We start from the raw sequence: 22216 nt of genomic DNA, 5'->3' as shown, positions 1-22216 counted from the left end.
ACTAAAGTAGTTTTGAACATAACACCAGAAGAGGCATGGAGTGGAAGAAAGCCTACAGTGTCTCATTTTAGAGTTTTTGGTTGTAATGCATATGCCCACATTCCTAATGAAAGAAGGAACAAACTTGAAAGGAAAAGTGAGAAGTGCATAATGGTAGGATATAGTGAGGAGTCAAAAGGATATAGGTTATTCAATCCTAAAACAAATGAAATTCATATCAAAAGAAATGTATGGTTTGATGAAGATATTGAAAGAAATCATTCTCCTACACTATCTTACTTTCCAATTTTGCTTGAAGAAGATAAGTCCACAAATGATCAAAATCAAGGAGTGCAATCTTCTATAGGAGGAGAAGGAACACAAGTTGAAGAATCAAGTGAAAGTGATGATGAAAATACATAGAAAACTAGAATCATTCAATAAATCTACCAAGGTCCTAAGAATTTTTTTGCTAACTCTGCTTTTATGGCTAAGGTTATGTAGGTTGAAATTCCAAGCACATATTAGGAAGAAAAAGGAAAAGATGAATGGGAAGTAGCTATGTAAGAGGACTACAACTCTTTGATGAAAAATGGAACATGGGAATTGACAACACTCCCAAAAGGAAAAAATGTGGTTGGATGCAAGTGGACCTACAAAATAAAGTTCACATTAGGTGGAGCCATTGAAAAACACAAAGCAACATTAGTGGCTAAAGGATTTTCACAAACAGAAGGTATTGACTATACTGAAACCTTTGCTCCAGTTGCTAAAATGACTTCAATCCATACAACAGTTGCTTTAGCTGCAAAATTTGGTTGGAGAATTTTTCAAATGGATGTAAAAAGCACATTTCTACATGGTGATCTTAAGGAAGAAATTTATATACAACAACCACCAGGATTTGTTAAAGTTGGTGAAGAAAATCTAGTGTCTAGATTAAAAAAATTATTATATGATCTTAAACAAGCTCCAAGGGCATGGTACTCCAAAATAAATGAATACTTTATAGGAGCAGAATTTAAAAGATGCAAAGTTGATCCAAATGTGTATGTAAAGCATGTTGATGAAAAAATCGTTATTATTGTACTCTATGTAGATGATTTGATTATTACAGGAGATCATACAAAGTGTATAGAAAGTACCAAGGATTAACTTCAGTAATCTTTTGAAATAACTGATCTAGGATTGATGCATTATTTCTTGGGCAAGCAAGTTTGGCAAGAAGAAGGAAGGATTATGCTATCTCAAACAAAATATGCTCTTGATGTATTAAGGAAATTTAATATGGGAGATTGTAAACCATCTAATACACCATGTGAAGTTGGATTAAAATTGAGTGCTAACTCTACTCAAAGGAAGGTAGATGGAAAATTGTATAGACAACTTGTTGGTAGACTTTTGTATCTTACTATAACTAGACCAGATATTGCATATGCAGTTGGTATTGTATCTAGGTACATGGCAAATCCACACATTGAACATTGGAAAGCAGCTAAAAGAATATTAAAATACATTAAGGGTACTTATCAGCTTGGCATTGAATATAAATATGGAGGAGAACCTACTTTAGTTGGATATACAGACTTTGATTATACATCTTTCATCTTAGATTAGGACTGATTTCTTGGAGCAGCAAGAAGAAATCAACTGTGTCATTATCATCAACATAAGCTGAATATATTGGTTCATCAAAGGCATCTCAAGAAGCATTGTGGCTTAGAAGTGCATCATCATTTTGTTCGAGATCTAATTAAAATTCAAATGGTGGAGCTCCAATTTTGTGGGATAGAAGAATAAATTGCTGACATATTCACAAAAGCATTACCTATTGTAAAATTTGTCAAACTAAGAGAAATGTTGTATCTCAAGGAAGTTGCTACTCTCTCCAAATAAACATTATGGAGAGGTGTTAGAATAATGTTTATTTAATACACTACAGTGCTGGTAGGTAAATATTAACTATAGACTTTTCCAGAATTCTCCAGCCACCGCATGTTTCCCTTAACATTTGTAATGTAATGTGTATGAATATAACAACATACTATTGTGAAATATATGAATTTAATTTTAGTGTTGTAATGCTCTGTTTTTTCTGTGCAAGTGTATTAATCTTATGCATTTATTGGCATAAGATTAATTCCTCTCATTTCGCATGAGGTTAAAAAAATATTTGCATGGAGTAGATAATTAGATTTTTTTTGTATGGATCAGTGGATCAGTGGATCATTGATCATTGGTCATGTTATCAAGAATTGTTTCAATGTAAAAATATTTATTTTTTTAATTGGTTTAGAGATTTCTTGTAATTTGTTTGTGCTTTTTATTTTTTCAGTATCTAGTGATCTTTCCATTCTTATATTTTTATTTTTCCAATTAATCTTTGTTGTAAAAATTTAAAATATTTTTAAATAAAAGAAAGTGTACAAATAATTGTTATGAGAATTCCAATTTTAAATTAAATCTATTATAGATGAGGAAGTTTTGAAAAAGTACCAATTTAACTGTTGAAATTTTTTTTTAAATATTTGTACTTTAAAAATATAATAAGCATCTTTCTAGTTACAAATTTTAAAACTGATATTGTTGAATGGTAAAAAATTTGTGATATTATATTTTTTCACATAATAGGAAAAAAGTTAATATAAATTAATGATATAGAGATGGGTGAAGTACTCCTCTCCTTTCTCTTCACCTTTTTCTCCATTTCTGTCCTTGTGAAAGTAAAGATTTTTAATTCATAATATAATAATAGAACATTTAAGTGTAATTTCAATTGAGTTTTAACTTCTTATCTTTGTTTTTAATTGTAAATGTCCAAGGACATTGACATTAATCCTCATAAGGTTAATTTGAAGATTTAAAAAAAACCTAACCTAATGATAATTTAAAATAATCATAACTTAAAACTAATCCTAACTCTAATTGAATCATAAACTTAATTATTCATACATCATATCAATATTGGGTATATTATTATATTATAATGTATTATTATATTACTGACATATTAATATATAATTATTATTATAATTAGATATAATAACATAATATAATATAAAATTATATATAATTAATATTTTTGTTTTTTAAATATTAAAATAATATAGTTTTTAAAGATATTTATGAATAATAAATATTTATTTATTATTATTAAAAATTTAATGGACCTTTGTAAATTAAATAGATTTTTTATGGTTAAACACAAGAAAGAAAAAATGGTTTTGAATGAGGAAATCGAGACTTAATTTTTTATTTTAATGGTTAAATATTAGTGGATTTAATTTTTAAAATTTAGTAAAATTAAGTTGAAATATTTATAATTTTAATGTAGAATTAGAATCATTTATATTATTATAATTTCATAATTATATAATTTTAAAGTTAGAACATAGTAATTATTATTTTAAAATTTAAAATAATTATATAATATAAATATTTGCATAGATTATATTATAATGATGATGTTAATTAATAATTATTTAAAATATTTAAATTAAATAATTATTAATTAAGATTATATAGGTTAGAGTTATGCTTAGACTTAGATTAAGCAAAGTGGATAGAAGTTAAGGAAAAAAAATAATTAAGGTTTTATTTAATGTTAAAATTAGGTTAAGAGTTAGGGCTATAGTGAAAATTAATTTTAATGCTAGAATTAGGATTGTGGTTACAACTAGAATTTCAAGGCTAGACATAAGATTAATTAGATTCGATTACTATAAACGTTTCATGAATAAAACATTGCTCATTATATACTACAATTTTGGGTACTCTCTAATGCATAACTACAATAATGTCTAACTATTATTTTTTATTAAGGGTAAACAGGTTCTGAGGGGACCAGAAACCTCGTAAACAGGTTTTGAGGGGACCTGAAACCCCCAGGTTTTGAAGGGACCCAAAACCCGTATGTTTAACCAGGATTTGGAACCCACATAATAATGTTGCTAAAAGAAAAGAATATTAGTGAGCCAGCAGCCAAGCCACAAACTAGACACAAAGTGTCCCAAACACATAAATAAGGGTTTTACAAGGCTCCCTAAACCTACAGGATATTAGGGTTTTGAAAAGCTACCCTAACCTTCATCAAGGGTTTTAAATTGGCTCCCAAAACTAGCTAACAAGGGTTTTCCCATGCTCTCATAACCAGTAACATTGTCATCAACTTAATAATAGTATGACTAACCCTTAACCAAAAAACCATTACTCGCCAGACTGGGCCCATTAAAATTGTTAGCATCTAGCATGCCTATGGAACAGACAAAACACACATGAGGGTTTTGAAAGACTCCCCTAACCATCATGACATACACAAGGAGGGTTTCTCAAGGCTCCCTCAAACCCCCAAAAAACTATAAAGCATGGTTTAAAAAACCCAGCCCTGACCATGAAAGTAATGGCAGGTTGCCTCAACCAGCAACTCGAGCAACATCCTCACCCAAAAGAACTTCTCGCACCAACTTCCCACCTCTATAGGGAAGAGGTCCACCTCGATAGGAATAGAAAGAAGGTAGAAATTCAGCTTTAGAGACTCTCTCGTAGCAAGTAGAAACTCGACCACTCCCAACCACCAAATCTCTGCCTCCATAGGAGAAAGGGCCACTTCAAACAGGCTAGGAAGAGAGTAGTCCAAAAGCCCCCATATAAAAGTCATGGTCCAACAAAGAAAAAGCTCCTCCACCTCAGAAGGAGGACTATCCAAAATAGGGAAAAGAAAAGGGGATTGAGTAGAGGAACCCTAACCTAGAATAAAATATGAGAAGACCAGAGGATCTACTCACCCCTAAAACAATGAAACCCCTCCAAAACAGCCATACTCTGCCAAGACCACACAGAGCCCTTCTTCCTGAGACCCACAGAAATAGCAAGGGAAAGGGGATCCCCACACACGGGCCTAAGAAAGACAAAGCCATGTAGAACAGTCTGCAACCCTTCATGGGGCACTAAGGACAAACCTGCACCACCAAAAAGATAGGACCAGGAAAAGAGGGGAGGAAAAACTCTGCCAGTCCCAGAAAGGGATCCATAGCCAGGTCTAACATAGGGAACCAAATCCAAAACATCTCCTTTCGAGATCAAAGACACCCAACAAGGAACATCTTCTGTAGGCAAAGAGTTACAGCCAGTCAGAAGCACAATGATCTCACCGCACAAAAACACGAATAGGGGCAAGGACACACCGCCCACCTTAGTGCAAACAAACCACATAATCTGTGAACTGCAAAAGCCTATGCACAAATCAGGGCAGCCAACCTATGGCAAAGATAAGAGCCCCCCTCCCTTCACCATCTGCCTTGTCATCGTCTATGTCTCCATCGCCTGAATCAAGAGGCATCAAAACCCTAGCTTTCCTTGCTCCTCCTTTCCCACTCATTGTCTCACTATTTTAGTCAATGTCTAACTCTTATTGAAACATATGTCCAAATTAATCTTTTATAACTAATCTATTAACTAGACAATTTTTTCATTATTGCAATACTATAGAGACAGTGCTAGCCACTACATGGCACTTGTTTTAATTGTAAGAAGAGAACACCCCCTTAAAAATAGTGGAGACAATGTGTGTTTTCTAGAACATAATATTATTAAGGGTCTTATCTTTTTAATATATAATATTCTTATTATAATGCTTTAAAACATTCCATGTTTCTTGTCAATAATTAATAAATTAAAGAACTATGTGTGTTTTCTAGAACATAATATTATTAAGGATCTTATCTTTTTAATATATAATATTCTTATTATAATGCTTTAAAACATTCCATGTTTCTTGTCAATAATTAATAAATTAAAGAACTATGAAAAGTTCTTAATTTATTAATTATAAAAAAGTTTGTTATTGAAAAGGTAAGGTAACAACACTTTTGAGGTTGTGTTCTTGCTATATAGATACTATTTTTGTGGTGATTTTTACCTAGTAATTATTTCCTCCACATATGTTATGTGTAAAATCATTGTAATTTCTAATGTTCCTATATTTTATATTCTTAAATTATTTAACTTAATTATTTTATTATCATAGTTTAACTATTTTTTACGTTCAAACATGGTATTAGATCTAATTTAATTTAATGATTACTATTAAAATTTTATCAAATATAATATGTGACTTACATTTTAAAATTCTTTCTACTTATTTATTTTTCAAAAAATAAATTATCACCAACTTTATGTGATTAATAAAAATAATTGTAAAAAAATAAATATATAATGAAATAAAAACTTAGATCCAAAATATTTTTTTAAGGGCATTAAAATTATAGTATTTTGGAAATAATAAATAACATACATAGAATACAGTTTACTCACTATTAAACTAAATATCATTTTCATTTCTTTTAGTCTAGATTTCCACTATAAAGTTAAAGATTCTTTCAAGATGATTATTTTTCACTATAAATTTTTTATTAGGGAAAACTATAAGAGGCTTGAACCATTACAAAATTTCCACGTAAGCACGCAAAAAAGGGGGCTCATAAGAAGTGAGACCTCCAAGAACTCAAAACCAAAAAGGAAGAACCTTTTTTTAAAAGAGGCTAAAGCCGAACCAAATTTGTAGACCCTTTAGAGGAAGCTTTTGACCAGAGAAATGAACTGATGGGAACAAAGGTCTTGAACCCACCAAAACTACCTAATTAGAATAGAGGGGTTTAGGTAAAACGCCCAAACCATCATCCAAACAAAACCCTTATATTGGAAATAGAACAACCAAGGAACTAGAAAACTAACATCGGGTTTTGAAAGGCTTCTCACAACCTTACATAAGGAAGAAACACCTAACCATTCTTGCAAAACAATAATTAGAGGATGCACAAATTCAAAAAATCCCAAAATTTTTTAAAAGGAATCTATTAACCTTATACTACAAGAAATACCTATAGACAAAGCAATTTTGATCACCACAATAAGTCTATTATCAATAGTACCACTAGGAAGCATAGGCCCAAGAGGAGAAACTACAAGAGAATAGGTAACCTCCAAATAACAAAGAGAACCCCTTCCCAAACTCTAGAAGGAAGACACAAATGGCATCAACTTAACAAGACACATGAGGTCAAGGGGAAGTAGGGGAAAAAGCATTGGCCCAAGAAGAGAATAGAGTCCACCAGTAGAAGTAAAAACCCACCTTAGGAGAAAGAAAGAGGAAAGAAAAGCCCTCTCTTGTTAATCACCCATAGAGTAACCAACCTTCAACATGCAACCACATCCAAACCACAACTGACCATTAATATCCAACTATGCAAGTACATCCACTAAGAAATGTACACCCACCATAACCTCTATGTACCTTAAATAACCCCTAATTGATTAGTCTCCACCTTGATATAAGACCCAAAAGGGAGAGTTGGCGTAAACACAAAGAGACCCACCCAAAAGTAGAGAGGATGTCATAACCACAAAGGCCAAGATAGACTCCTCAAGGAAAAATAATTTGAGTTGGGAGAAAAAAAATCTTTGCAACCCACCTTATGCAAATAAAAAAAGGGAGGGACCCAGAGCCCACCCCACAAAGGAAATGAGAGACACTGAAAACAATAATTCAAGGTGGCCCTAACCAAAAATTGGCCTTTACACAAAATACAAAGGCACCACAAAGCACTGATAAAATACCTACAACAAGGGATAAGTTGAAATAGACAGTGTCAAAGCACCCCACATAGACCAAGACCCTAGGTAGAGCATCTCCACAAAAGTACCCACAAAATATATGGCACATGAAGAAGCCACTACACTCACAAAATATTACGCAATAGAACTATAGTCGCCATGGTAAAGAGAAGACAGAGAGCCAACAAAGGTACTTTCCCAAACACAAGAAACTCCCACAAAAATAGGACCATCTCTCACCAAGATGGCCAAAGAAAGAGACCCATAAAAACGTCCATGAAAATAGGGGTAAAATAGGTCAAGAAGCCCTCGTTGACTTTAGACAAAACCCCACCAACAAGGAAAAACCCTTGTCAAAAATTCACCTTGAGTTAGCAAAAGCATGGGCCTCGGGAACCAAACAAGGCTTAGGAAACCACCAAAAGGGAAGGGATGACCCGATCTCCACCCTTATGAGGGAATGCATTACCATAGCTCTATATACCTTAGTAGAACTCTCCCCATCATTATCCCCATCCCCATCCTCTTCTACATCTTTTTCTTCATTTGAAAACCCTTTGCTCCCTTTCCCACTCATTTCGCTCATCAAATCTTCTTTTTTCAATATAATGTAAAAAACCATTTTATGTATATTTTTTTTATCACTATGAAATTAAAAATCTTTTTTTTACCTACAGTGTTTAATTTATAATGGAGATAAAAAAAAAAATTACTTTTCTCTTATTAAAAAGGTTAAAAATTACATATATAATATTAAAATTAAATTATCTTTTATTTTTTATTTTATTTTAATATTATAATTATAGTTTTTAAAAAAAATTTCAACCATACAAAAACATGGCAATCCCTTGAATGTCCAAATCCCACCAAAGGGCTAGAAATCCCTTCAGATCAAGGTGATGGGTCCACATTAATTTAACTCTGAAGGGAAAGTTATACTAGGCTTAGAAAGGAGCCAATGGATGAGGATAGGAAAATGATCATAGCCAAAATGAATCATTGAAGAAAGGTGGCCATGAATAATGAGATTCCAAGAGGAGGATATTAGACAATGATCAAGGTGGACCTAGATGAGGCCATATTTAGATCTTTTATTGGACAACGCAAAATTTATCCCTTCTAAATCTAAATCAATGAAACTCTCATGAATGAAAAGAAGATGAAGATCATGCATACTAACAGAAAGGTTAGTGAGACCTCACATTTTCCCTAAGGGGAAAAGGGGGGTGTTAAAATATCCCATAAGAATTCAATAGAAGCTCTAGTAACTCTAATGCTAAGAAGTGAATGGCATAGACTCTCCTCATCACTTGATTATTGGGGGGCATAGATGATTTAGAGGACCCTTTTTGAATTGTTGGCCACACCATAAAATAAGGTATTAAGAAATGAATGATAATAATATTATTTCTATCATTAATAACTCTATATCTAAAATGCTCAAGGAGACAGAATAAGTGCAAAAATGAACTAGTTGTGGGAAGGAGACAGAGGTATGAAGTATTTTCTCAATATTCTTAGGGAAAAGAAAAATGTGGAGGCCATTGGCCCCATCCAAGTAGACATTCAATGGATTAATGAAAATAATGACATTAAAAAGTTCTTCCATGGATTTTATAAGAATCTATTTACTACAGAAGATAAATATGCTAAATGTCACTAGGCTTCAGACCTTTGAAAAAAGATTATTCCAAAAAAGTTCAACTTAACCATGGTAGAAGAAGTAGAGAAGGAAATTTTAAGGAGGAAATCACTTATTCCATTTTTTATTTCAAAAATGGTAAGTCCCTTGAGGTAGATGGAGTTCCTACAGATTTTTATAAAGCCAATTTAGAATGGGTAGTAGATGACCTATATGATGTCTACCAAGAGGTCATCGAGGTAGACACTCTAGGAGATAATATTAACAAAGGAATAATCAAGTTGCTTCCAAAGGGTAGAGATAAGAGAAATATTAGAAACTAGAGACCTATTACACTACTTAATGTCTCATACAAGATTCTTGCCAAACTACTTGCTAGAAGATTAACTAAAATATTTCCTAGCATTATCAATCCAACTTAGATAAGCTTCATCAATAGTAGGTGAATTTTGGAAATCCTTTTGACCAGTTGGAAGAGTCTTGATTGGGCCAAGAGGAGTGATCAAAAAGTAGGTATACTACTACTTCACTTCAAGAAATCATATGGCCAGTAGAATGATCATTATTATAACAGTCTTGGAATTAATTGATTTTCTTGATAACTTTTACAAAATGGTTATATTACTCTTCCAAGATGGAGATTCTCAAATAGATAATGGGGAAATGTCTGAAGCATTCCCATTGGATAGATCCATTAGACAAGGGTGTCCTTTGGCCCCTGCACTATTCATCGTCGCTTTTGGGTCTCTTACCTATGCTTTAAGATCTGATCTCCTAGCCCCTAGAATTCAATGGATAAAATTATTAGATGATGTGATGTTGATGAACATTTAGTTTGTAGTTGTTACTTCTCTATTTCTTGTATTGTATAAAGACATTATGGTGAATTTAGTTAATAGAATCGATGTGTTCTTTTTATATGGTTCTAGCTCTGAATTTTTTGAATCCAAATCCATTCTTTTTAGATACTTTGATGGAGCCCCTGATTGGTTGAACTTCCAAATCCCAACAAAGGGGTAGAAATCCCTTCAAATTAGGGTGATGGGTCCACAATAATTTGACTCTGAAGGGAAAATTTATAGTAGTCTTGGAAAGGAACCAACAGAGGAGGACATGAAAATGATTAGAGCCAACATGAATCATTGAAGAAGGGTGACTATGATTAATGAGATTACAAGAGGATATTAGACGACAATCAAGGAAGACTTGGATGAGGCCATATTTAGATCTCTTATTAGACTACATAAAATTTCTTCTTTCTAAAACAAAATCAATTAAACCCTTGTGCATCAAAAGAAGATGGAGATCTTGCATACTATTAGAATAGTGAGTGAGACCCCCCATTTTCTTTGAGGGGAAAAGGGGAGTGTTAAAATATCCCATAAGCTTCTAATTAGAATTCTAGAAATTTAACTATGAGACTAAGAATGAAATACCATAGACCTCTCCTCATCACTTGATTACTAGTGGTAATAGATGATTGAGAAGACCCATTCTTACTTGTTGGTCGAATCATAAAAGAAGGTATTAAGATAATGTTTATCTTTAGAGTTGAGAACAATAGTAAAGTTGTGGGGTTTGTTGGCATATGAACCGGTATGATGACATGATGATATTGTATGTTGTCATTGATGTCAATATGCTAAAGAGTGAGCCAGTATATTGAAATGTGAACCGACAAAGTGAACTGGTATGATGTTGTAAACCAACATATGTGCAAAAGTTGAAGCGGTATGTTTGTCCAAGAGAACCAGTATGTTGAAATGTGAACCGGTACATGGAATATGGTATGACTACTGGTTGGTAGTCTTAGCTTCAGGGTTTCCGGTTGAAGTGTTCCAAGCATGTGAGGTTCAACTAATGATATCGTGTGATGAGTTAGCATTGTAATGAAGAACAGTTTGTGTTGCCATGTCAACCTTGTGCGCGTGAAGGATCTTGCATGAAGGAGATTGATCCTATCTACCTCGGGAATGTGTGAAGTCTCTAAAAACAGTGGAGAATGTGTGATGGGTTATCGTCTCTATGAAGCTGTGAAGAATGAACGATGGAGATTGTCTTCAGATCTGTTCAAGACCGTTGTACTCAAATACAAAGTGTTCAATGGTCAGGATTGAACCAACTGAATTGCTTAACCTAAATGATTAGGGTTTAGGGATTATGCCACCGACCTATCTGTTTCCTACAAGGTTGATGATGATTTGCAATATGTGTATCTAAGTGAAGAGATATGTGATTCTTGCCAGACTGGATAAGTGGAGTGATACCTGCAGAGTGTGAGTGTAGAAGGAGAAGAGGAACTAAAGCAGATCTGCATTGGCATTGAGTGCTATTATCGGATCATTGTAATACCTGTTGATCTTTAACCACTTCAATAGTTGGAAAATCCCATAACAGGGTAGCCTTAATCAGCTTTTTGTAAATCCTTTAACAGGGTGACTCAAAATCATTGTGTTCTCGAAATTCTCTAACATGGTAACCTTTAACAGGGTTTAATCCTTAACCGTGTATTTTAGCCATCCCTTAACCAAGTGATCCCTAGCAGGATCAGTTCATAACAGAACCTGTTGTAATAAGTCTTTAACTAGACTAGGCTCCTAACAAAGAAGACTTCTAAAGAGTTCAAAACAACTTGTGGGTATTCATCCCCGCCATGGTTTTTCCTAGTTGGGTTTCCACGTGAAAAATCTATGTGTCATGTGTGGTGTTTTTCATGTGATGGTTTAAGTGACTTGTGTCTAACGGTAAATCATGTTGAACTAGCTGTTATTATATTTCTAATGATAGATTACCTGTTTATGCCTAAGGGTGAAATGGAAGTCTAGTATTAGGTTGAGTGGAAAGCTAAGTGAATAACCGATTAATGCTTGTCACAGTCATTCCTGGCTATGCTGGTTGTACTCTGTTTCAGACCGGTGTCACTGTTTGCCAGTCATTTGCAGTGTTTGCTGTCTAACCGGTTATAGGAAAGTGTTTTTGACTGTACTGATTCACCCCCCCTCTCAGTACTGGTTTGGTACTAACTGTTCATCATTATTCATCAATTGGTATCAGAGCATCCTCCAGGTCCTCTGTGTTGTAAGCTTAACCATGGAAGGAAAAGATGCTATTATAATGATGAAGAGGGAAGGTCCAAAGTTTAACAGAGGTAACTTTAAGATATGGAAGGACATAATGAAGATATATATTAAAAGCATGGGTGCTCAACACTGGAGTTATGTTGAGAATGCTTATGTTGTCCCTAATAAAATCTGAAAAGATTATAAACCCAGAAAACTAGTGCAAATGAATAGATATCTAAACTATGAATGCAAATGATACGAAATTAAAGTAGCAACACAGAGTTAGTCTCCAAGATAGTAATGCAAATGCTAGAAGAAAAATAGCATTAAGAGGATGCAAAATCAAGAGATATAAAATACAAGCCAGGTACCATACTTTTATAGATAGGGGAGAGGGAAGAGGTGGCAATACTGACCAATCAAGAGAAACCATCTCTTGGACTAAAGATAGCAAGTATCTTCCGAAGATAGCAAATGGATGCACACATGCGGGAAGGTGACAACTCATAACCACTCACCTAATTAAGCATGATTTATTAACCTAAGCGAGATTAAAAGAAGTGTAGAAAAAACCTAGGAATATAGGGAATAAATAAATAACCCACTAGGAAATAAAAACCAACACTAACACCCCCCCATAAGCGAAGCTTAGGTGGATGTAGAAATGGGTCCCGACAAATCAAGCCTAATGAGGTACCCATGTACATAAAATTCCCCCAAAAAGAGAGAGAAAAGAGACCCCCCCAAGAGTAGAGAGAGTCAGGACTCCGAGTGAGAGGAAGAAGCCCCCCCAGAAGATGAAGCATCCCGCACCCCCAACAAAGCTCACAAATGAAGGAACTTGCTCTCACTGAAGGGTTTGGTGAAGATATCAGCAACCTGCTCAGAAGTTGGATAGTAGCGAAGGTCGATGACGTGGCCATGGATGAGCTCTCAGATGTAGTGCATGTGGATCTCGATGGGTTTGGTCCGCTGATGATGGACCGAATTTCGTGAGATCTGAATGGCACTCTGGTTGTCACAAAATATGACTGATGGTCGTCTGATCTGGATACCAAACTCAGTGAGGATATTTTAAAGCCAAATGGCCTTAGTGGTGGCATTCACAGCCCCCTGATACTCAGCCTTAGTAGAAGATAGAGCAATAGCAGACTGCTTCTTGCTCGACCAACAAATAGGACTTGAACCAAGTGAGAAGCTCTAACCTGAAGTAGACTTCCAATCTTGAGAATCGCCCGCCCAATCTGTATCTATGTAACCCACCAAGTCAAGCTCAATGCCCGCTGCATAGTGAATCCCAAAACTTTGAGTACCTTGAATGCAGTGAAGGATTCTCTTGGCTTCTTTCTAGTGCAGCTCATGAGGCTCCTGCATGAATCAAGAGACCATGCCTATAGCGTATGAAATGTCAGGTCTCGTATGAGTTAGATAAATGAGACTCCCAACAAGTTGTCAGTACAAAGTGCCATCAACAAGTGGAGAAGAACACTGAGCCTCAAGTTTGACTCTTGAAAGAAAGGGAGTCGGAGTAGGCTTACAATCAGCCATATGAAACCTTGAGAGCAAATCTAGAGCATACTTGGACTGGTTGATGGTGATCCCAGAAGAAGACTGGTAGATCTCAATCCTGAGAAAGTAATACAAGCAGCCCAAGTCAGTCATCAAAAACCTGTCATGAAGGGCAGTTTTGACAACCCCAATAGTGGATGAAGAACTCCCTATGATCAACAAGTCATCAACATATAGAACCAAAAATAGGAGTGAATCATCCTATTGCAGAAAGTAGACATTGGGATCAGAATGGCACCGAGTGAACCCAACTGATAGAAGGAAGGATTCCATCTTGGCATACCAGACCCAAGGAGCCTGTTTGAGGCCATAGAGAGACTTCCGAAGACGGCACACAAGTGAAGAATCCTGAAGAAACCCCTGTGGCTGATCCATGTAGATCTCCTCCTGAAGGTTGTCGTGAAGAAAAGCACTCTTCACATCCATCGGGTGCACTTCCCAATAATTAGTTGCAGCAATGGCAAGAACAAGTCGAATGGAATTCATTCGAGCAACTGGCGCAAAATTCTCAGAGTAGTCAATCCCAAGAACCTGGGAGAATCCTTTGGCAACCAAGTGAGCCTTATACTTGTCAACCGATCCATCTGCTACAGATTTTTTCTGATAGATCCACTTACATCAAACAATTTTTCTTCTCTTAGGAAGAGGGACAAGATCCCAAGTGTGGTTCCTCATTAAGGAACTATACTCCTCCTACATAGCTCTATCCCACTCAAGAATACCAAAAGCCTCATGAAAAGACTATGGATCTAAGGCAGTAGCAATGAAGACATGTGGAACACCCTGGAACTGTGAATGAGTCTGCCTAGTGTCTGATGGATCCCGAACCCAATCACTTGCAGATTGCAAGGTCTGCCTAGCCCAAAGTGGACCGAAAGATGGAGAATCTGGAGGAGAATCATCAACCTCTGAATGATGACTAGGAGAGGAAGGAGGTGAGTCCTCTGAATCACTCTCTGCATCAAAAGTAGAGGTAGAAGACTGCTCAGGTGAATCTGACTCATAAAAGGAGCTATCATGTATCCCAAGTGACTCCAGTGCCAAAGTAGAAGGAGTTAGAGAAGTGGTATAAAGTGAGCTCAAAGAGCCCTCCTCAAAATAAACACTCCTCTCAATGAACAACTCATGTGTAGTAGGGTGGAGCAACCAATAACCCTTCACACCATCAGGATAACCTACAAATATGCAAGGTATGCTCTATAGATCCAAGGCCTTGCGTTTCTCAATAGGAATTTGGGACCATGCAGGAGAACCAAAAACTTGGAAGTGCTTAACTGATGGTTTTTGACCGCTCCAAGCTTCAAAAGGAGTCACTCCCTTCAAGGCTCGATGAGGAACATGGTTCTGGATATAACAGGTACAGTTAATGGCCTCTGCCCAATACTGTGGTGCAAGAGATCTAGAATGAATCATGCAGTTCACCATTTCCTTCAAGGACCTATTCTTCCGTTCTGCCACACCATTCTGCTGAGGATTGTATGGAACTGAATGTTGCAAATCAATTCCCTCTGAAGTGCAAAACCTCTCAAGCCGATGGTTGACATACTCACCACCATTGTCAATGCACAAAACTTTGATGGCTTTCCCAGATTGCTTCTCTACAAAAGTTTTGAAGTCCTGAAACTGATCAAATGCCTCAAAGTTCTGTATGAGAAAGTACACCCAAGTATATCGAGAAAAGTCATCAATGAATGTGAGGACATATTTGGCCCTGCTGAATGAAGGATGTTGGAATGGACTAGTCAAATCACTGTGAACTAACTCCATTATTTGTGAAGCTCTCCATGCCTTTCCTTTATCAAACTTTTCTTTAGGATGCTTACCAAGTATGCAACCTTGGCAAACACCACTTGAAAACTGAACTGAAGGCAACCCTGTGACCATACTCTATTGGTTAAGCTGTTGCAAGTAGCGGAAGTTAAGATGACCAAACCGCTCATGCCATAATCTACTCACATCATTGGAATGAGTGAGAAAAATAGTCGAAGGAGGATCAGGAGAAAAGTGATAAAACACATAGAGTCGTGACTGATGATCTGCTCTCCCAACTGCAACTGTAGAATCACTGTGCAACTCATGAATCTCCACTGAACTAGGAGTGAACTCAACTCGCTTGCCTGAACCTGTGTGAGAATACTAAGAATCAATTGTTCATCTTTCTTTTCAATTCCACATTGTTTTAACTGCAGCCTTAGTGATTTCAATTTAGTGAAGAAATCCTGGATTGTGTTGAAATTGCCTAGACTTAAACTAATTAGTTCATTTTCCAACATATGACCCCTCATTGAATCTTGTGTGCCAAATAGTGTTTTTAACTTTTTCCAGATTTCATTTGGCGAATTTAAAGACTCAATGTGAAAGAGCAAGTTAGGAGAAATAGACAAACACAATGTTCCATACGTCTCATCACATTTGTTAAACCACTTAGGCTTATCTTCATCTTTAGCAGGTTTAGTTTCAAGCCCCATAGTTATCCTATGTAATCCAACTTTCCTTAAGTAGATTGTCATGCGTAATTTCCACTCAAAGTAGTTATATGGAGTTAGGATAGGTACTATTGTTTGATCCATGATGAAGAAGTGCAGAAAAAAATGCCGAAAGGAAGAGAACACAATCAAGACAACCCCCCCTTTCACTCAATCAAAGATCCCCCCAATAAATTATGATTTGGCACTTTATATTAGTGCATTTACAACTACCACTAGCAAGAAATACTAAGTGGTCTTGATTTCAATGCATTACAAAATCCTCATGAAAAACATATGCCGAGAATGAACTTTTGGCAAAATATCCAGAAAAAATAAACAACACCACTGCAATCTACACGAAAAATCATGCGCTTTCAAAAAATGTATCACTTCGATACGAGGTCGTATGTAAAAGTTATGATCCTCCAAAGTTCACAAAATGAGAACTCTATAGTGTCATGACTGAGAATTTGCAATTTTGAAAAAATATCTACATCAAAATAAAAAAACGGCTACACTAGCGCATAGAGCACGAAAAAATATTCAGAATCAAAATAACATTTGTGGAAAATGGAGTCCGTATGAGCAAGAACGAAGCATTTGAAAACGACCTTCAAAACCCATTAGGCGTTTTTCTTTCTGATATATAGAAGATGTAGATCCAGTGTAAATAGAGTGACTTTAGATACAAAAGATGACCCCAGCAACCAAAAAATGGCATGCAAAGGCTGAATCGGCTACCAAAGTCTAGAGAAGGAATGTTGGAACTTGCAATATTGATTGAAAATACCAAATATGTAATATGGTTGTCAGATTTGATCTTGAAACCCTAGTTTTGCAATTATGTATGATGATCTCAGATTTCGATGAAACGAAAGCCAGATTTGACTTTCTCAAACCTCCTAGACATGTTGGAATAGCCATAGATGCTTCCAGTATAACAAGAAATATTGCAATCACCCAGATTTCATAAAACACATGTGTAAACCCCAGCGATAAAAAAATTTCGTCAAACTTTTTTGATTCTCAAGATCATCCGAAGATGCGAGAGAAGAGCATACTGGATTTTTTGAAAAACTATAATAATATTTATTGCCCCCCCCCCCCCCCCCGAATCTCTCAAATATGGAAACTAAAATTTACTCTTGCACATAGAATAGCTCTGTTACCATGATAAAATCTTAAAAGATTAAAAACCTAGAAAACTAGTGCAAATGAATAGATATCTAAACTATGAATGCAAATGATACAAAATCAAAGTAGCAACACAGAGTTAGTCTCCAAGAGAGTAATGCAAATGCTAGAAGCAAAATAGCATTAAGAGGATGCAAAATCAAGAGATACAAAATACAAGCCAGGTAGCATGCTTTTATAGACCGGGGAGAGGGAAGAGGTGGCAATACTGACCAATTAAGAGCAACCATCTCTTGGACTAAAGATAGCAAGTATCTTCCAAAGATAGGAAATGGATGCACACATCTGGGAAGGTGACACCTCATAACCACTCACCTAATTAAGCATGATTTATTAACCTAAGAGAGATTAAAAGAAGTGTAGAAAAAACCTAGGAATATAGGAAATAAATAAATAACCCACTAGGAAATAAAAACCTACACTAATAGTCCCTACTAGTACTCTCATTAATGATCAAAGAAGAGAAACCTAGGAGAATGGGCAAGTAATGGAAGCCCTTACCAGCAGCCTTTCTGATATTGAGTTTATTGATGTTCAGAAGAAAAAAAATCCCAAAGAAGTATGGGATACTCTTGAGAATATTTATGGCGGTGATGAGCATGTAAATCAAGCTAAAGAAGAAAGCCTTAGAGGAAAGTTTGAAGACATGCAGATGGTTGAAGGTGAGACCATTCAACAATATGGAATAAGAATCAAGACTATTGTTAGAGATATCAAGAGTGTAGGAGGTAAAATAAATGATGCCACTATTGTTAGCAAATTCTTGAGATCTTTATTACCGATCTATGCAATAAGGGTTGCAGCTATTCAAGAGTTGAGGTTAATAGACAAGACTAAGGTATCCCTAGACTCCATCATTGCAAAGTTGACTGCTTATGAGTTAAACAGTTTTGATGGTAGTGTTCAGAAGACTGAATCAATGTTTAGAGCATCAGCTGCACCATCTAGAAAAGGCAAAGAAGCAAGCACCAGCGGTGAACCAAGATAGAGTAGAGAAATGGATGATGAGGAGATTCTAATGGAATTTGAAGCTTTGCTTGCCAAGAGACTTCCTAAGGGAACCTATAAATACAGAGGTAAACTCCCTTTGAAATGCTTTTCTTGTAACTAGATAGGACACATTGCTATAAAATGTCCTAATGGTGATAGCAAGGACAAACCGGAGAAGTTCAAGAAGTTCAAAGGAGGAAACTGGAGAAACTACTTTGTGGTAGTTGATGAAGGTGTCACTGATGAGGAATCAGAAGATGAAGAAAATGAAGACATTGTGTTTGTTGCAGTCAAGGAAGATGTGTCAGACAAGAAGGCTCTTGTCTCCCACTTTGATAATTCCAATGAGTGGATTATTGACAGTGGTTGTTCTCACCATATGACTGGTGACCGAAGTAAGTTTCTATTTTTGGAAGAGTATGATTGTGGTGTGGTTCACTTTGGTAATGACGCACCATGTATGGTCAAGGGTAGAGGGTCCATCTCTCTGAATGGAAAGAGTAGTGCTGACAATGTGTATTGGGTTGATGGTCTCAGACACAACCTTTTGAGTGTTGCCCAACTGAATGATAGTGGACTCACTCTAGAATTCAATAATGGAGTGTGCAGAATCAAAGGAAAGAATGGTGAATTGGTGTCCACTGGTATGTAGACCAAAGGTAACCTATTTCAGCTGAATGAAAATATCAGTACCTATCTTATGGCTAAGTTTTATGATAGTTTGATATGGCATAGGAGACTCTACCATGTAAACTTTGATAACATTGTGAAGGCCAGTAAGGTCAAGGCAGTTAGAGGATTTTTGATGCTGAGCAAACTGGAAAATCCTTTATGCAAAGAATGTCAACTGGGGAAAATGTCTTCCTCAACCTTCAAAGGTAAATCTTTCACTGCAAACAATTTACTTGATCTTGTGCATACTAATTTGTGTGGTCCTATGAAAACTAGGAGTGTGCAGGGAGATAGGTATTTTATGATTCTAACAGATGATTGCTCAAGAATGAAGTAGGTCACATTCTTGAAAGACAAGTCTGAAGCCTTTGGAAAGTTTAAAGCTTTCAGAGCACTGGTAGAAAAGGAAAGTGGGAGAAGAATCAAGTGCTTAAGAACTAATCAAGGAGGAGAATTCACTTCCGATGAACTCAACAAATATTGTGAAGAGAATGGGATCAAGAGGCAAATGTCTGCCCCTCAGACTCCATAGCAGAATGGCCTAGCAGACAGGAACAACAGGACTATGGTTGAAGCGGCTAGAACTATGTTAATCCAAGGAAAGGTTTCTCACACCTTTTGGAGAGAAGCGGTGAGCACTACATTCTACACAATGAACTGGGTACTCATCAAGGAAGGAAAGGATAAGACTCCCTATGAGTACTGGACCGGTAAGACACCAGTGGTAAGCTACTTCAAGGTATTTGGTAGCAAATGCTATATCAAGAGGAGTGAACATTAGAGCAAGTTCAATGCAAAATGTGATGAAGGAATATTTCTAGGATATTCCACCAAGAGTAAAGCTCTCAAATTCTTCAACAATAGGAGTCAAAGAATTATTGAAAGCATCAATGTTAGGGTTGATGAAAAATCTGAGAAACCTGAGGAAACTGACAGTAAGAAAGTAGGAGATGAACCGGCAGCAACCTTCTGGGAACCGGTTGCAAATCAGTCCAACACTAGTAATAGTGCTCCTAGACCGGTAGATGTTGATGCTGATGAAGATGAGGATGATGAAGAAAAGAAAGAGGAAGTTGTTAAGAACACACCCAATTATGCCAAACTCAATCATGATTCAAAGCAGATCATAGGAGACAAAGATGCAGGAATCCTTACAAGAAGAAAGGTTAGAGAAAATTCATGCATGATCTTTGAATTTGAGCCTAAATCATTCAAAGAGGCACATAAAGATGAAGACTGGATCAAGGCTATGGAGGAGGAACTTGATCAGATAGAAAAGAATGGTACATGGTCCTTGGTACCCAGACCGCAGCATAAAAATATCATTGGTACCAAATGGGTTTTCAAAAATAAGCTGAATGAAGATGGCACAGTGATAAGGAACAAATCCAGACTATTGTGTAAGGGGTATGCTCAACCAGGAGGAGAAGACTATGGAGAAACCTTTGCTCCAGTAGCAAGATTGGAAGGAGTTCGTATGCTTCTTGCATATGCAGCTTTTAAAGGATTCAAAGTATACCAAATGGACGTAAAATCTGCATTCCTAAATGGAGTACTTGAAGAGGAGGTATATATAGAGCAACCAAATGGGTTTGCCCTATCCGAAGACAATGACATGGTGTGTAGGCTACATAAAGCCTTGTATGGTCTAAAGAAGGCATCTAGAGCATGGTATGAATGCTTGCACTCCCATCTTGTGAAGATTGGATTTGAGAGAACAAGTGAAGATAGCAATATCTACTTAAAATCAGAAGAAGATCAGATTCTGATATGTAGTGCATAGCAGACTAGATATTGCACATGCAGTTGGCATTTCTGCAAGGTTCTAGAAAAGCCCAAGAGAATCCCACTTAGTTGTAGTCAAGTGGATTCTTAGATATATAAGGGAACTGTTGACTATGGGTTGCGGTATCCATATAGCAAAGATTTCAACTTGAAAGTATTCACAGATGCTGATTGGGTTGGCAATGTGGATGACCGAAAGAGCACAACTAGTGGTGCATTCTTTCTCGGTGGTAGACTAGTCTCATGGATGAGTAAGAAGCAAAGCTATATCTCTCAGTCTATAGCTGAAGCAGAGTATGTTGCAACTTTTATGAGCTGCACCCAGAATATTTGGATGAATCTTGTATTGAATGGCTTCAAAGTCGCTATATCTGAACTGGTAAGTATATTTTGTGACAATACAAGTGCAATTAACACCTCCAAGAATCCGGTTTTATGTGCTAGAACCAAGAAATTTGAACTCAAGTATCATTTCTTGAGGGAAAATGTTCAGAACAAAGAGGTGGTATTGGAACATGTTTGCAGTAAGGAGCAGTTAGCAGACATATTCACCAAGCCTCTCCCGAAGGCTACCATCACCTATTTGAGAGGTGAATTAGGGGTGCTACCCCTTCAAGAGGTAAATTAAAGGTATGTGCTCCACATTAGTCAAGTCTTACATTGATATATCTTTTTCAAGATTGATGTGTTGAAGGATGCTACTCCTCAGAGGAGCAACATAGTGGAACAATGCAGCTTGTGCCTCCACTGTGGAATTGTTGTCAAAGGGGGAGAAGATGTGAAGTGGAGAAGATATCTACAGTATTAAGGAGAAGATGTGATGTAGAAAGAGAGATATCTTTGTATATTTCCATCAATGCCAAAGGGGGAGATTGTTGGCATATGAACTGGTATGATGACATGATGGTATTGTATGTTATCATTGATGTCAATATGCTGAAGAGTGAACCAGTATATTGAAATGTGAACCGACAAAGTGAACTGGTATGATGTTGTAAACTGGTATATGTACAAAAGGTGAAGCGGTATTGTAGCATCGTAAATTGTACGCACTTGCTAAAGCAGTACAATTTCACACCTAGTTTAGCACCCGCCTTGGCGCAGTTTGCATTTTGCATTGCATTTCCCCTTAAGCACTTAATTAATCAAATTAATTAGGTCTAAGGCCCTATTTCATTGTCCTCCACATCATAAAGTTGGGCCTTTTCATTAAAGTGTGCCCCCTTTCATTTTATTCCTCCAAT

This window comes from Cryptomeria japonica, chromosome 4, assembly GCF_030272615.1.
Source record: "Cryptomeria japonica chromosome 4, Sugi_1.0, whole genome shotgun sequence".
In the NCBI taxonomy this organism is placed as follows: domain Eukaryota; kingdom Viridiplantae; phylum Streptophyta; class Pinopsida; order Cupressales; family Cupressaceae; genus Cryptomeria; species Cryptomeria japonica.
Note: the sequence above shows the minus strand (reverse complement) of the source record.